Source organism: Aythya ferina (assembly GCF_964211825.1).
Source record: "Aythya ferina genome assembly, chromosome: 2".
Taxonomy (NCBI): domain Eukaryota; kingdom Metazoa; phylum Chordata; class Aves; order Anseriformes; family Anatidae; genus Aythya; species Aythya ferina.
Window position 1 is genome coordinate 76,468,393 of NC_140297.1, and position 18,083 is coordinate 76,486,475.

At 35.5% G+C, this 18,083-nt stretch overlaps 2 long non-coding RNA genes across 2 annotated transcripts in view; one reads left to right on the plus strand and one right to left on the minus strand.

The window, feature by feature from the left end:
- Window positions 1–18,083, minus strand: part of LOC311432904 — a 587,624-nt gene that overhangs the window by 329,770 nt on the left and 239,771 nt on the right. The gene's annotated exons all lie outside the window — the stretch shown is intronic.
- On the plus strand, window positions 4,543–14,084 carry LOC311432134. The gene is made up of 3 exons (XR_014689839.1): window positions 4,543–4,604; window positions 11,627–11,718; window positions 11,898–14,084. It is a non-coding gene; the product is annotated as an uncharacterized lncRNA (long non-coding RNA).

Consider the following 18,083-nt stretch of genomic DNA (forward strand, 5'->3'; position numbering starts at 1 on the left):
CTGGTATTTCAGAAAGGTTTTGCAACTTAGATGTAGTATATTTTTATATCCTTCTGTCTAGAAAATACAATACATGAGAACCTATCATGAAAACCTATTAATATGTCATGAATGTTCCAGTGAAGGAGGGGGACAAGTCTCAGTATCCTGGAATATAAAACAGGGAATGACAGTTATTCTTTCCTTTCCCACAATATAAAGTTCATTTTTTCTTGCCCTGAAATACTATGAAAAGTCACATTTTAAACCTGTGCAGGACTGAGTCTTATTTCCCTTTGGATTTTGCATATCTTACAGAATATATTAACATTTAGGGTACAAAAAAAAGTTGCTTTGTCTAGAAAGTTTTTTTTTTGTTTGTTTGTTTTTTGTATTCCCATTTTTCTTTTTATAAATACCAGCTTAATGTAAAAATAGACCCTGGGAAGAGTACGTGGCTACCAGATAGAAGGTGTAATTTTATAATCCATTTCATAATCAACTTAATTTTGTATCAAGTTATTTTTTTGTTAGTGTTTACATGGTATGTTTTTGTGTATATATACGCAGAGTGAAAGATGCTTTGAAAACTCTCCAATTCTGCAATCATCTGTTCTAGAAGGTCCCTAGGTAGGGATAACTTTTCAGTGGTACTGAAAACATGAGGAGATATAAGAAGTCATTTACAGCCTCTTGGCTGCTAGCTCCTCCCCCTGAAAAAAATAAAAATAAAAAATTAGGAAGAAGCTGTAAAATTGTGAGCGTTCCACTGTATTTTGTCTGCATAAAAAACGATCTGGCAGGCATGTCTACTCTGCAAGAGCCCATCTGTTCATGTTAGTCTTCATGGAATAATTGCTCAAATTCTACAGTTTTTGTAAGCAATCAAATTTGTCTACACTAATTCTGCAATGAAGGTTTTCCTGGTGGAATAGGCAATAGTTATTGTGATGTTTTAGGCTTATCTTTTTCTAATCCATAGTGTCAAATTCATTTTGTTATTGCAACTGGCTTAATGGTCTAAAATTTCAAGAAGAAATGGGAGTTGTTCAGATCCTATATAGATAGATGGTCTTCTGCTGACCTCTAATGGAGAAGATAAATTTGAAAGTACCTCATAGCCAATTCAGTGTTTGTAGCTCAACAGAACAATAATGCTGTAATAATACTGTCATTCTGTTAGATGTATCTATTTTGTGTGAGGGGATCTGAAGAAAATGATACTGAAAAGTGATGGTTCAATAATTGACTTGTTTTGCAAACCTGAAACCTGTCTAGAGTTGAAAAATCCATGCCTACTATTAAAACTTTTGAGAGAGAAGTGTAGAGTATATGTGTTTGTGAACCTCAATGTTGTGCTAGAAAGCCCTGTACTCTGTGTGCTTCTGCCAGTATGGCTTTAGAGTTGAAGACAAAAGAATATGTGAGTCACACTGCCATACTAAGTTTTATATCAGGGATCTCCAGCATTTGGTCAGGAGGAATAAAGTGTTCACCTTTGCTTTGTCTGTAATGCATAGCTCTAGAAAATAGTGCCAGAGCTAAAAAGATGCACAGAACACCACTTTTCACATTTTTGGAGGTTTTCTTTTTTTTCTTTTTTTTTTTCTTTTTTTTTTCAGAGATGAGAAATCAACATTGTATTACCGGGAGAGTGAGGAGGGTCAGCTCTGTGCGTATGGTATTTTAGAATCATGGGAAAGCTGAGGCTAGAAGGCACCTCTGGAGACTGTCTAGTTTTGGTGGGTAGGTGCCATCTGGCCAGCTAAGCCCCAAACTCAATCACTTGCTCATTCACTTCTGTGGGATAGGGGAGAGAATTGGAAAGGTGAAAGAGCCTGGCTTATCTTATCCTGTAAGCCAAGATAAAGATATTCTAACAGGTGAAGAAAGAAAGGAAAATAACAAATGATGCCAAATCAATCACTCACCACCTCCTACCAGCACACCAATGCCCAGCCAGTCTCTGAGTAATGGCTATTTTGGAAAAAAATACTTGCTCCATCAAGTTTGCTGTTGAGCACAACATCATATGGTGTGGAGTAGCCCTTTGGTCAGATTCGATCAGCTCTCCTGGCTGTCTCCTCCAGCATTTTGCTCATCCCTAACCTACTCTGTGATGAGTCAGCAAGATACAGAGGCTTTGATGCTGTGCAAGCACTGTTCAGTAACAGCTAAAACATCCATGTTGTCAACACCGTTTTGGTCTCTGCTCTAAAACAAAGCTCCATACTGGATGGTATGAAGAAAGTTAACTATATCCCAACTAGTATGCTAGTCCAACCCCTGAGTTCAAATCAGGGTGAGCAAGCCCAGGTTGCCAGGACCATGCACAGGTAGGTTTTGAGTAATTCCAAGGATGCCACAACCTGTTCTAGTGTTTGACCACCCACACAGTAAAAAATAAAAAAAATCATTACAGGGTACTGCTGAGCTGAGCCTGGATTTTTTATTTTTTATTTTTTTAATTTTTGGTTTTTTACTCTTCACGGTTAGCTATTTACTCTCCTGAGCTTTTTCTTCTCCAGACTGAACTATCCCAGCTCTTGCAGTCTTGCCTCATAGAACAGATATTCCAGTCCCTTAATCATCTTTGTGGCCCTACACTGCACTTGCTCCAGTAAGCCCATGTGTGTCCTGTACAGGGAGCCCAGTTACGGACCCAGGACTCCAGATATGTCTCAGCAAAGCTGAAGAGAAGGGAAAAATCACCTCCCTTGACCTGCTGGAAGCAGTCCTCCTAAAGCAGTCCAGGGTGCTATTGGCCTTTTTTGCTGCTTGAGCCTGTTGCTGGCTCTGGCCTTTTTTGCTGCTTGAGCCTGTTGCTGGCTCTGGACCACAGTCCTTTTCTGCAAAGCTTTTAATTGGTTTCCTTTCCTTTTTAACTGGGTGTATGTTACCTGCTTTATGCTAATTGTTTTTGAACTGATAACCTAATATATCTCCATTAACCTGAATAACCTGAATTTCTTATTAAACTCCCAGTAGTTTTTTAATTTGGACAGATTCTTTTTTTTTTTTTTTTTAACAGAGCCATTTAGCTGTTCCAATAAACAGCTACCAGTTTGCCAAACAGCATGTGTACTGGTTGAGTATGCACATGGCTGTGAACTAGCCAGAGTGTGAATGGCTATAGTCCAGTGAAAATAAAACCCTTCTTTGAAGGAGCTTCTGTGAAGAGAGTTGTGCATCACGCTGGAAGAGGAAGAGAGGAAGGCAGGCACTAGTGACATGGAGGGAGCTTGGCAAGGCTGGAAGGACTATGTGATGGGAGACACAGTACGTGAGTCTGTTTGAAACTATGCTTCATTGGTTACTCTGCTCTCAGAACAATTTGCTAAGCTTGTTGCATATATTAATACCTATTTACCAAAACATCAGTGCTCTGCTTCACTGTTGTAAATGCTTCATTTACTCCAGAAGATGGTGCTCTCTGCATTTACTTTAGAATTTGTTATGACAGAAACAATTTATATCCAATTCAACCTCGGCTAACTAGTAAATTATTGAGGGTACCTTTGTAATAGAAGCTGTTAATGCAGCCTCGCTCCCGAGGCTTTCACATTTACAAATAATTTGCATAACATTTCCGCATGAGGGGTTAGAAAATGCACAGCTTCTCCAGTAATCTTACATTAATGTAACCTGATATGTTAAAGCAATCTCAGTTACTTTTCTACCACTAGACCATACATATACAATTAAAAAAGACTAAATAACATTTTATTCAATGCAGTAACTGCAAGTTGACTTTTTAATTGGAATATTTGTAAATTCCTCTGTTCTGCTATTTCTTTATGGAGGATACAGGGTCTTTGCAATAACTATTTATACATAGTTCTGAAAAGATGAATATGCATATAAGTATTGTTTCTGATATAATTTATTCAATTTTAATATTAAAACCAGTATAAGAAATTGTTAATTTTAGTTCAGAATTATGTCCTCAAATTTGTCACAAACTTCATAGTGTAGTGTTTCTGTATTTCTAATTGATTTGATACTTCTGGACAATTAAAAGCAGGATAAATTTCTGGCTTTGTCTTTCTTTTTAGCCTGTTTCCAAGGAAGACACTGATACAGCTTGAAAAACTTTCTAACATAACCACATGTTTTATGCACATACTAGCCTGTGAAATATTGCAAGTAGTTCAATTTTGAGCATGGTCTCAGAACAAGTGACAAGCTGAGCCTGAAACACATATGTGCAACTCTTCTTGATCAGGCTGTCAGGTACAACAGGTATCATGTCTTTACTGTTTGGTTGGTAGTTTTGATACAGCTGATGAGATTGTTCCATATATGAGGTTTTGGTGAGAAAACAGAAGAATGTGAGAGCAGTAGGAAATTTGAGTAAGGAACATATAAAGTAGCAAAGGGGTGCATGTGTTACAGGCTAAAATTACAGGACAGTTGAGATTGGAAGGGAATCTGCTTAAACCATCTGGTCCAACCCACTGTTCAGAAGAGGTTTAGCTTTAATGTTGGATTCTACTGTATTCAGAATACCTGTTTGGGTTGGGAAACAACAGTGAACTTCAAAGCTTTGTTCTCTAATTCCAGGTGGTAGTGACGATGCTGTGGCTTCATAACCTATCTTCAGAATAGTTCCCTTTAAAAACAAGGTAAAGCATCACGTAAATTCAGTCTAAAGCTCTAATGGAGATTCTCAGTTCCTTGCTTATCAGCTATCGGTATGTTTACTTTAAAAAACTTTCCAAGATTCCAGTCGATTTAAAGATCTGTTTCTAGCCTGCCATTTTATTGTTTTTACAAGCTTCCCAAAGTTTAGATGCATGACATCATACTCATGGTCAGGGTTAGCATCTCATCATGTACAATTTGAATTGTTTGATGTGCCATAATGTATATAATCAATGGCCAGATAGGACTCTTCAGTGTTAATAATACAAATTTGAGGAATAATAATACAAATTTGAGGAATTAGAAATTGTGAGTGAGTGGGTGGAGAGAATTACATGTGACATATGAGAGGTTGGAGAAAAACAGTGCTGGAAAAGCATTGTTTTTCTGTAGAAAGCTAGAAAATGATTTACAATAGTTTGAATTGAGCAAGACTTTTGCATTTAGTTTTGAACCTTCCACAGCTGCTAATTCTGATCGTGTTGCGACAGTGCTTTCATCATTACTTTACTAAGTTGCTTTATTAGTGGAAAGTGATTTCTAAAAGAACTCTGCACTCCACCATGAATGTTTCAGCAACCCAAAGTAACTCAGAGGTTTGTGCTAACTAAGAACGAGTAAACATTATTGAATTAAATGTTGAATTATCTTCCAGGTTGAACTAATTGTTGTACTTTTTCTCTTGCATGAATGTAAAGCAAGGGTAATTCCATTGATATCTATTAAATATTTTCTGGTTTTCATCTTCCTCTTTATATCAATATTTTTTTTTTTCTACATAGTTGATCTGATTTGAAAAATGAGCACCTTTTCTGTCTAGACCAAATGAAATATTTTATTAAGATTTGCAAAGCACTTACACACTTGACATTAAATTTATCATTAATTAATTAATGATAATAAGTAATTAAACCAAGATATTTCAGAACATCCCTTCTGTTTTTTTTTTTTTTTGTTGTTGTTGTTTTGTTTATTTTATTTTATTTATTTATTTATTGACAGTAAGTACGAAATTAGGAAATTATATTTTATTTTACACAGGAGAAAGATTTCCTAATTTGGAAGCATTTTTTTTTTTTTAAATAAGTGACTCTTAATTATTCCTACTCAAAATTAAACCTTTAGAAATGAATGAATCATAAATATAAATAGTTATTAGAGCACTAAACATTTCCTAACCTTGGTTAGCAATAAACCTATGAACTCGCATAATCCATTTACTGGCATAATCTATCGTCTCTATCTTTTTATTTAATGAGAGGAAAAACAATAATTCAGTAAGAAATGAATAAACCCTATAATTGTAAGAATAAATTTCTGTAATAGGTATAGAAAGCTTTTTTGGGACAGTGAAAATAAATTAATGTAATGTTTATATGTTGTTGATTATAACAATGATTCACTTTTCTAAGTAATTATAACTAATGCTCTGGATTTGCGGAAAAAAAAAAGAAAAAATGGCACATTATATTAGATATAACAAAGATAATTCATGAATTTCATTTGTCCTTACACATTAACCTAAAACCCTCAGATCTTCCCAGATTCCTACAGCTTAAATGTGGGAAAAAACGAGACAAATGGTTTTAAAATGTTATCTTCTGAAAAGTACATTTGGGAACTACTGAGTTCTGTGTTTTTGAAATTTCATTACTCTGAAGAAAGTTAGAAAGTTACTCTCAAGAAAATTAGGTGGACGTTGCACATAGAAACAGATCACTTAGAAACCATGTTTGGTGTTAGCAAATTCACCTATGAAAATGTATTTTGTTTCAATAAATAGCAGTTAAAATAGCAATGAGATGAAATTATATATTGCTTGAATGACCTTTTTTAATGCATTTTTGTTATCAAATTAGCCATATCTGTAGATAGACAGAATAGCAAGGGAAGTCAATGAAGAATAGCAAGGGAAGTCGAGGAACTATTGCATACATCTTACTTTATTGTATTTAACTGTTTAGAGGTGCATAGAGAAGTATTTTGGAGAAGGATTACAAACTGATTCAATATGCTGCATTAAGATCTGATTAAAATGCTTTTAAATAGCTACCAGATACCGTGAAAGTGTACCACAGAATTTTTTCATAATGATTTGATGAACAAGTATTGACATTTAATTTTCTTTCTCTTGTTCCTCTCTTCTCCAATCTTGGACACCCAATATTACTTTTATTAAGTTTGCTCATCCTTACATCAGTCTGAACATTATGCAAATGTAGCCAGGTTGTAGCTCCTGAAATGGCATGTTTGCAAGGAGTTGTTTGGCTATTAACTTGCCATTGTGGTGCTTTTCTTGTGTCATGAAAATATCATAGAGTCATTAAATGGTTGAGGTTGCTAGGGGATCACCTCTGGGGATTCACCCCTGGGGATCACCTAGTCCCAACCCCCTGCTCAATCAGGGTCAACTAGAGCACATTGTATAGGATCACATCCAAGTGAGTTTTGAATGTATCCAAAGGAGACTCCACAACCTCCCTGGGCAACTGTGCTCTGTCACCCCCACAGTAAAATAAATAAATAAATAAAATTTACATTCTTTTTTGCACCTGCAGACTTTTACACTATGATAAAATGAAAAAATCCTCTCCGATTTCATATTCTGTTTTCCTAGTTAAGTTTTGAAAATTAGTTAAAGTTAGTAAAGTTTTACATGAGGTAGCATGAAAACATTTGCTGAAACTAAGCTGTTACTGACATGAGATGATAGGTTTTGGTAGACGACTTATTTGAACAAGTCTGCTTTGAAGATGATCCTCCTCCCTGTGGGACTGAGATTTAAATCTGGCATTCCTATGATGTACCCATTACTTCTTGTGGAATCCTGTTTCTCAGTCTTCCATCTTTAAAAAGGAGATACTTACAGAATAAAAGCTTTGGGTATTTTATGATCTATCCTATGGTCTGTCCTCTCTGGACTTGCTATATCTTTCATGAAAGATGACTGTTCTATGATACTATATTTTGTGTATGCAAATATGATTTTGTGCCGTATTTTGATTCTTTTTTTTTTTTTTTTTTTTAATACTATCTGCTTCACTAACAATTACTCTTTCTTCTACATATAGTTGCATCTTACTTTAAAACAACATCCAGTCTTTCAAATAGTGATGGATTTTGATTCTTTCTTTCTAATCCCATGAAGTGGATCTGTGAAGTCCATCTGCAAATGCAAATTTTTGCTACTCTTTTATTCTTTCCTTTAATACTTTGAATAGTAGTAGTGACAAGACCCCCACTGGCAGAATTCCAGTGGACACAACCCTCCAAGATAACAAATAATGTAACAAATCAATGTTTTTGATGGTTTTCATAACTAATTCTGTGCTGAGCTTTTAAGAGTTTTCATTTAAAATGTATCACTGTGTCCTGGTTTCAGTTAGAACAGAATTAATTTTCTTCCTAGTAGCTGGTGGAATGCTGTGTTTTGGCTTAGGATGAGAAGAGTGCTGATAACACCCCGATGTTTTAATTGTCGCAGAGCAGTGCTTATACCAAGCCAAGGACATCTCAGCCTTTTGCTCTGTCCTGCCAACAGGCAGGTTGGGGGTGCAGCAAGAGCTGGGAGGGGACAGACCCAGGACAGGTGACCCAAACTAGCCAAAGGGGTATTCCATACCATCTGATGTCATGCTAAACAATATATAGGGGTGACTAGCCGGGGGGAGGGCACCGGACTGCTCGGGGTTAGGCTGGGCATCGGTCAGCGGGTGGTGAGCAATTGCATTGTGCATCACTTGTTTGTACATATTATTAGTAGTAGTACTATTATCATCATTGTATTATTATTATTATTATTATTATTGTTATTGTTATTATTATTATTTTCCTGTCTTATTAAACTGTCTTTATCTCAACTCACGGGCTTCACTTTCCATTTCTCTCCCCCGTCCCAGAGAGGGAGGGGGGAGGGTGAGCTGTGTGGTGTTTAGCTGCCGGCCGGGTTAAACCACGACACACTGTAAAATCTATGTGAGATTCTCACAAGATAGGATCAAAATGTTATTTGAAATATACTATTTCTTCCCAAACCATGAAGTTTCAATACTTCAGTAGTTTCCTACTGGGAGGCTGTTAAATTGTTACATTGAGTGGTTTATAGTTTCTTGTGTCCTTTCCTGGATATATTTGTCTTTTTCTAGACACACCTCTTGTTTGTTCTAAAACTTAGCTGTTAACAGCTCTAAGACAATCTCTGTAGGTTTGCAGTGCTTTTTTTTTTTTTTTTTTTTTTTTTTTTTTGGTATTTCTTATGGCTTCCAGCTTTTTTGAGAGAATTTTCTTTAAACTAAGCCGTATCTACACTATTCCTTGACTATTCTAGTGTATAAGTTTACCTCTTTACTCCTGTCTGTTGCATCAGTCTTCTGTATGTTTGTGAGTAAGATTCAGTCACAAATGGGACTGAAGCAATAGAGAGTATTTTTAAACATAGGTCCTGTCATCAGTGAATGAGGCATATTCCAGGGTCAAGTCCATAGTCACAGCTTCCCCAAATAGAAGATTTGATTTTGCAATATTTTTAAATATCTACCCTCCTTTCGCAAAGCTTTCTGCCTCTCCTATTCTAGCCTTTGCCCAGATTTTTCCAGCTTTTACTCTCCTGTTTTGAACTGTAGTTCAAATTTTCAGTCTTTCTTTCATTCTCTGAGGCACATGTCCGTGCTGTCTAAGCTAATAAAAAGTTTGATGAAGTGTAGAGCAATTTGGAGAAATACTTTGACTACTACAAATACTGGTGACCAAGTATGTCTTCAGAGGAGCTCCTTTCAGCTGGCAGTATCTCTCTGATGTTAGATGAGTGCTGATCAAATTCCTGTATCTTTAAAGACCAAATCTATGCTTCTAAGCTCTTTTACTTCTGCTTGTTGACTGATTTGCTTCCCCAGAGCTTCCACATAGGGAAAAAAGAGAGAATAGAATTAGAAATTCATTGTGAAAAAAACTATCCATCCCTCATCTGGGCAAAGTAAAACCTCAGTTGATCATCGGAGGGAGAAGTCTCTCAGCTGTGTAGATAATATTAATTTGTAGTCATCTAATAAATCTTATTCATAGATAAAATAAAAGAAAAAAGACACTAAGTGCTTCAAAGATTTTGTGTAGTCTGTCATCGGTTTTCTGGTTTTCGGTCCCTGCTGAATTATTGACTGGTGTTTTTATTGGATTTTGTTTGCTACTGAGGAATTATTATTTGTCACCCTGTGAATCTTCTGAGGAACATACAAGGTTAATACTATTAATATACACATATATATTTCAGAATCCTTAAAGAAAATATATGTGAATATACGTGAAAATATATGTATCCTAAATGAAAATTTCTCATGATATAATAAGAAAGCAACACAAGTACCCAGAAATTACCCTCTTTTGTTTGTTTGTTTGTTTGTTTTCTGTGAAGTAAAATACTTCAAATAAGACCTGAATATGCACATTACATTTAACGTGGAAGGTATAAAGAAACATTCCGTGCACTGAACAAGGTAAGAATCTTGGATAACAAACAAAAAACACCACAAACTGTCATCTAGTCAGGTATTAAGGACTGTAAGAAAATGTGCATGCAGTGGGAACAAATTAAGCAAGTATACTGATAACATTCTTAAAGGCTTGAGTGCTTGACTTTGATATAGTATCCTTTCAGTGCAAGATTTTTGATCTAACATGTTTTATACCTTAGTCTACTAAGACGTTGAAGATTTCTCTTTCACATTTGACATAATTTTGATCCTGGAAATGTCAAATTATCTCCTGATCCCAGCATCATTTTTGCCATTCTTAAAGCTTTTGATTTCAGTACAGATGAGATACAAGTCAGTTACCTTGAGAAGTTGAAATGAAGATGCTGTAATAAGCTTCATGTAAAAGGAAATCAGGAGTTTGCTGGAATGTTAGAAAGACAACTCTTGCACTAGAAAGTAGTCTTCTCCCCTCCCCCCCCCCCCCCCCCAAATAGAAAATCAGAAAAGATAATGTACACTGAGAAAGTTACATTTCTGCATATCCTTTTTTTATATAGCTATTGTATTCTAATATCTTCTGGAGAATGCAAGGCTGGTATTTTTCTTAACTCTGATTGTATTCTTTGATGTTGCATAATAAGATGTGTCCTGTCTTATTTAACTTTAATGGATGGCCGTGTATTTTCCAGTGGTTATCCTATGAAGTAATTCTTATATTTAACTAGGAATATTACAAGTTTGTTTCTGCCTAATATTCATTAGTTTTAAAAAGACTGTGAAGAACTGAAATAAGAAAACCATCCAAACTGCAGTGTTTGATTTTAAGCTTAAAGGATGCATAACAACTAGTACAGTATAGTCCAATATTATTTTGGTATTATGTTACTACGCCTAATGAGCAATAAGAACTTGTTCGTTTATCAAGAGAGTATTTCTTACATGTCTTTAAACACATGCATTGAGTATTTGCCACAAAGAAATACTACTGCTCTGCGTACATATTTCTTTTTTTTATATTTATTGGTGCAGGAAGAAGTTGTGTTGAACTGATATGAGGCAGATTGTTCTTTCGTTGTTGTTTTTCCCTTTTAAATAAAATATTTCTTTGGTCATCCCAGTAATAGCTTTCTAACGTGAAAAATGTCATTAAGTTCATTTTTGAAGTGGAGATAGAAAAGAGCAAAGTACCCAGTTTAAATAAGTGAATATAAATGTCAAAAATAAAACGCAGTTCTCTTGCTCCTCATTTTAACATCTTGTCCAACGTATCAGTAATTTGTACTTAGACATAGGTAACTTCCTTGGGCATTCATATGCGTCTGAGATGAGAACTGGGTCAATACAAAGGCACATAGGATTTGGGCACAGATTCTCTGTGGTTAGAAATGTGGTGGAAATCTGTCAGGTTTTGAAGTGGGATCCAGATTTTATTAATTATTAGTTATATTGTTGTTATTGCACCATAATTCTTTAATATTTCACAAAACAAACAAAAAAACACAATAGCAAACAGTACATATTGTTCTTTTTCACAGATATGCCTAGAAATACACCGGATTTAACAGCAAGCTGATATATAAGGATCATGTCCAAGCAACTACAAAAGGAAATCAAGATAAATAATGTGGTAAGCAAGCAGCAAGACTGAGGTAGTGGTTTCTTGCATTATATTTCTGTTTCTGTTGGTTAGATTGCATCAGTGGAGATACAATATGTTCTATAAATCCCTTTTTTCTTTCTTTTCTGTCTTTTTTTCTGTTTTTTTTTTTTTTTTTAATTAATTATTTAATTATTTTATTTTTTTAGAGATTGAGAAATTTCTGTTAATAAAGGACATATATTTATATACTCTGTGGAATAAAAGAAGAAAGTTTTGACATTTGACATCATTGGATCTGCTTGTCAATCTCATCCACATCCAGTTTTATTTTGCACTACTCATCCAATGTATTTTTTGACTGAAAAAAAAGAATGATTGCTATGCATTTAGGCCAGCAACACAGGAAAAATGTCATAAACACAGTCATAGCAGTAAGGCACAAAACAACAAGGAAACAATCAATAGCAAAGGTTCAGTAAAACTGTTATAAACCAGATGTTGTGTCATTGCTCACATAAGGTTTCAGGCTTTTGAGTGACAGGCACTCCACAGCAAACTGGCAGCATTAATCAATAAGTACAGTAGGTAAGATTGACCAATCTGTTCCTACTGTGAAGTTATTGCCATGTTATTTTATTCAAAACCCAAACAAATATTTTCATTTGAAGAGGAATTTTGTGTCTCTTGTCCAAGGTATTGTGGTCTCAGTGTTGATACTTTAAACAATATTGGTCAGTTCTCAATTAACATAAAATATTGGTATTTTTAACTCTTTCTTCAATAACAGAAAGCACTGAAAATCTTACTGAAACAAGAGAATAAGGCTTCTATTAGTAATTTTCAAGGTGTCTCTAAATCACTAAGTCCTTGTGTATTTTCTGTCCTGTTTTTAAACACTAGTCAAATTATGATTGACAATAAGTTGCAGTAAATGGCACCAATGTTCTCTCTGTAATTTAATAGTTAAGTTTGTTAAAGGTAAGGATCAGCGATACCTGAAGCTAAAAGAAGTTGGAGTGGGATTTAGCTCAAAATTCAGACAAAGACAGTTGGATGTCTGAGTTCAATGTAACCTGCAGTGGTATTCAGCTGTCACCTACAGACTCACGTTTTGGAGTGGTTATACTCTCAAATCTGTATCATTTGCTGTCTTCAGTGTTGCATACACATAAAATTTTGCACTTCTTTGTTTTCTAAAATGATTTGCCAGAATTTCTGAGATAACTGAGCTTTAGTTTGTACCAGTGTGTTTTTATTTGGGGGTTTAAATGTTGTTTTCAATCAAGCCTGTAATACTTACATCACATCCACACCAGGGAGCATGTTTTAGTCTGTGTCTTTCATAGAATATTGGCTTTTTCTTAAAAGACAAAAGCAAATATGTTTTACAGTAAATCCATCTGTATATAGATGGATAAAAAGCTCATAAACAAATGGCTCTCTGCCAGTGAAACCACTAAATTTCACAGAGGTTTAATCAGGATCTCCTGGAGGGAGATGGATTCTATAGACCTTTTTTTAAAAATGAAAAGAATTTCATAAAAACATTAGGCTAAAACATTTCTCTGGCTAAGGTAAAGAATTCTGTGTATTTACTGGAACTGGTACTCTATAAATAAGCTTTGCAGCTGCTATTAAGTTCAATTTTATTCCTCATATGTGATGGAGCCCTTTCTCAACCTAAGCACTTCTTTGGGCCTAGCAGCCTGGGTGTTTATTTGCAATCATCAGAAAACAAGACAGTCTTTTTAACACATCATAATGATAATGCTATAATGTATTCCTAATAGGTTACGTTTGCTCTGGTACAAATCAGAGGGCAGAGAACAGGTAGTTTCTGTAGTCATGAGGGCTGGGAATGAGAACAAAATTATACAGGTAATTTGATGAGCATTTTACCATTGCTCTCAAAATCTTGTCACTTTGAGGATTTGTGAAATTCCATTGTATGTGGGAAGTTTGTCAAGAACAGCTCTTTGTAACATGACTTCTTTTAATAGTGTATTCAATGTAATATTGTGCATATCATCCATCTTGAAATGGGTAAACAAACTATTGAATTTTCATTAGGAGACAGCATGCAAAGACCTACCCAAATTGTGTTTATCTCACAGTAGTAACTCATGCATTCAGTTTTTCTGTAATATTGACATTAAGACCCCAGAAATACTGGTAACCTTATAATGTTGTGTAATCAGTAGCTTTCTGTTACACTCTGAATTAAGTATATTACTGGTGGAGTTATGAATATTTCAGTATACTTTCTATTTCTTTAAATGCTTTAAATAAAATATTTGCATTTGAACTCTGAATTATTATGGTAGCTGTCATAGGAATGCAGGTGAAATACTTTAAAGTTGAGGATATAAGAATAAATCATTAGGAAAAAACCCACCCCTGTTCTTCAACACTTTGAGAAATAAATCCAAACTGAAGTTATGGCACATAATCTTTAATTTAAGAAACTTTATAAAACAGTAGAATAATAATTTTATATTTACAAAACCATTGCTTTTACAGTGGAAAAATGCTTACATTCTGTTTTTCTTTTTTTTTGTATACAAGAATTTAAGTATACAATATAAACATTTGGGTAAAGATGAGGAAGACAATTGTTATGTTTCTCATACTCATTCAGGATCTGAATAAGAAACCAAAAAAAAGTGAAAAGAAAAAGCAGATGCTGGCTTCTGATTTTACAGACCTGGTAGTAGAAATGACTTATTCAGGAACTAGGTTTATGTTACAGAATCACAGAATTTTCTAGGTTGGAAGAGACCTCAAGATCATTGAGTCCAACCTGTGACCTAACGCTAACAGTCCCCACTAAACCATTTCCCTAAGCTCTACATCTAAACGTCTTTTGAAGACTTCCAGGGATGGTGACTCCACCACTTCCCTGGGCAGCCTGTTCCAATGCCTCACAACCCTTTCAGTGAAGAAGTTCTTCCTAACATCTTGTGTCTTTGGGGTTTGGATTTTCTCCTGTAGTAACCACAGACTCTTTCGTGATTTGGGAATAGTTCTGCGCCATTCAACCTTATGCGATGCTAGAATTGTACAAGTTACATAAGAATGTCAGAGAAGGTTGTACAGGAGTGATACTGTAAAAGGGGAAAAAGGTAAACTGTATACTTATGCTGCTTCTTTTCTAATGGATTTAAAATCTGTGCAAATGTAAGAAGAGGGAAGGATTGTTATTGATCAAGAGTATGTCAGCTGTTACAAATGCTTATGGAAGTACATGGAAGCTATGCAAATAAAAACACAGGCACTTTTTAATAAACTCCAAACAGCGTGAGTAAATGTTACCTAACTATGTGATGAAAAGGTAAATTTTTTTCAAAAGCACAAAATACTTAATTAGAGAGCTATTCTGGGACAGCAAAATGTATTCTTAGGAGGAATGTAACAAAATAGATACCCTTCAAAATGTAGGTGTCATGTCTAAACAAAAGAAATAAGAGAGACACAAACTTCCAAAAGATGTATAATTATGTCGGGGGTGGTATGGGGCACACTGAAGAGTATGTTGTTAGAGGCATAAAAGCTAAAAATAGAGGTTTCTCAAACACATCGTAGACAGAAAAGCGTGACCATGGTGCAGAAAGGCATTTACGACCATGGAGTTGATACATCTCTTTGGTCATTGTTTACCACAACGAGTCTCAAAACATTTTCAGAGCAGAGAGATAATTCTAACTGAAAAAGATCTCATGTGAATTTAAGAAGATTTTAGAACAAAATTGTGAATATTAATAGAACAGTGATAGTAGATTGTACTTGGTAAGACTGATACAGGATAAATACTGATACTGCACAGGATAAATAGAAATTTTAGTGAAGAATACCCTCTTTGACCAAATGTGTAATACTCTGTTTGGGAGGAGTCAGCAAATTGTGAATCGCAAATCTGATATTGCCATTGGAAGTCAGTTAGATATGGATAATACTGTTTAATAATAGGTATATGATTTTTTTCAATTAGTTTCACTCAACAAGCCTTGTAGTTTTCTCTTATCCTATGTCAACCCCTTTTCCACAAGACAGCATATTTCGCTGTAGCTTTTTTTAAATTAATAACATGATATATAACTATAGATAGGTGATAAAGATGGTAATAACATGTGGCCCCCTTTCCACAAGAGATGAAGATCTGTGTGTTGCAAAGGAAATTTTGAAGTTGAACATATTCATAAATGATCTGAAATTTAGAGTTGAAACAATCTTACAGAAAGAGGTGATATGGGTAAATGAAATAAGAGGTGAAATTCAGTTTTATTAACTTCATTTCAAAGTTCACAGATAAAAAAAAATGTCCAACTTTGCACACATGTTGATGGCTTTTATTACTTACAAAAGAAATAGAGAAACCACCATAGACTGTAGTCCAAAATCATTTTTTTCACAGTTAGCAGTGATGAAAAATGGAAATAGAGTATTATGAATATTAATGGCAGTGTTGGATGACAAATCAAAACCAGTTTCTGTTTGCACCTGTGACGGTTTCACACCCTCTGCTCCTGCTCCCGCTCCACGTGATGTCCCTCCTATGGAATGTCGTCCTTTGTGAACTGATCCTGTGTGGGCTTCTCACAGGAGCAACTCTTCAAGAACTGCTCCAAACACAGGTCCATACCACAAGGTCCATCCCCCAGGAGCAAACTGCTCCAACCTGGGTCCCCCACAGGCGGCAGCTCCCCCCAGATCCCGTGCTCCTGCGTGGGCTCCTCTCCACAAGCTGCAGCTCCGGGGCCTGCTCCTGCGGGGGCTCTCCATGGGCCGCAGCCTCCTCAGGCCACATCCACCTGCTCCACCGGGGGCTCCTCCATGGGCTGCAGGGGGACAGCCTGCTCCACCAGGGGCCTCTCCACAGGCCGCAGGGGAACTGCTGCTGCCTGCCTGGAGCGCACCTCCTGCACTGGTCTTGGGGTCTGCAGGGAAGGTTCTCACTCCTTGCTCTCCCAGCTGCTCTTTTCTTTAAATCCCAGCACGTTTTCTTTAAATCTGCTGTCCCAGTTTCCCAAGCAGCCTTGCTCCCTGATTCGGCTCTGGCTAGCAGTGGGTCCCTTTTGGAGCCGGCTGGAGCTGGCTCTGATCTGACATAGGGAAGAGGCTGAGCTCTACTCACTCTACAGCATTATGGAAAAAAAAGTGCAATTAGAAAGGGAAAGATTAGGCAATAGACATTGTCAGAGAAATGAACTGGTTTTCACATAAAAGTTTAAGGATTCTTTAGTTTGAAAACAGAGGTGTATGTATAGTGTGGATCAATAAATTAATAAATCTTTTAAACACTGTATAGTCATGTATAGTTCTGACATTATATATTTTAATTTTCCAAGATTAATTAAAAGCAAAGTCTGATACTCAAAAGACACTTGAGATCACCTAGAATGAGAAATCTCTTCATGTCATACTCAGTTAAATCAAAGTGCTGTCTGCATTTGGATACCATTTGCCTTTATGAAACTGATGAAATAGCAATTCTGATGCAAAGACATAATAATTGGGTTTTGAGCTCTTATATCCCTTTATTTTTATTTGTGCTTTATATAAATGTATGAAAATTTTATTTGTTTAAGAGTATGAGAAAACTTTGCATTCTGCATGAATCTTTTCAATATGCTTAATTTACAATTCTGCTTCATTCTTTGATTTATGATACTATGCTGAATTCTGGTGAAATACAATATTTTAATCTCATTACTTTTGTCTCACTTACATTCTTGCTTTGCATAAATGACATCATCTCTGTTCTTCAATGTTTTTCTTCTAACCTCATCCTTCCCCTTACCTTTCCTATTTTTTTTCCCGTTTTTTCTCCCATTCATTTAATTCTTTAAGATATTAAATATTTAACAAGCTAGGACTCCTTCTCATCAATATATGTAAAGGGTTTATGATCTGTCTTTAAATGATTTAGCCTGCCAGTAATGGTCTGGTTCTGAGTCTAAAGTTTGAAATCTTTCCCTGTTTCACTGAGTGTTAAGCCTATATAAATGAGCACAGTGAAGCTGTTTCGCTGGGAAGAGGAAACAGTAATGTCTTTGGTATCAGACTCCTTTTGATTGCTTTGGCCTAGACTGGGGCAGTAAAGTTCTTTTAAAATTTAATTCAGAAAATTTACTAAACATCTTGTTAATTAAATATGCCCGCACTTTTCTCTCTAGACCATACGTGAAATTTAATTGTTGAGTCACTTAGAATTTTTTGAAGGTATATATATATATAAATATATTTTTTTATTTATTTATTTTTTCCAAATAAATGCAACAGTACAGTTTGAAACCTGAATTTATGCACTCAGAAAACAGGACTTGTAGAAGCTCTACAAAATAGATAAATAAATCTGCTTCAGACCTTGACTTCAGCAGGCTTCTACAGTGGAA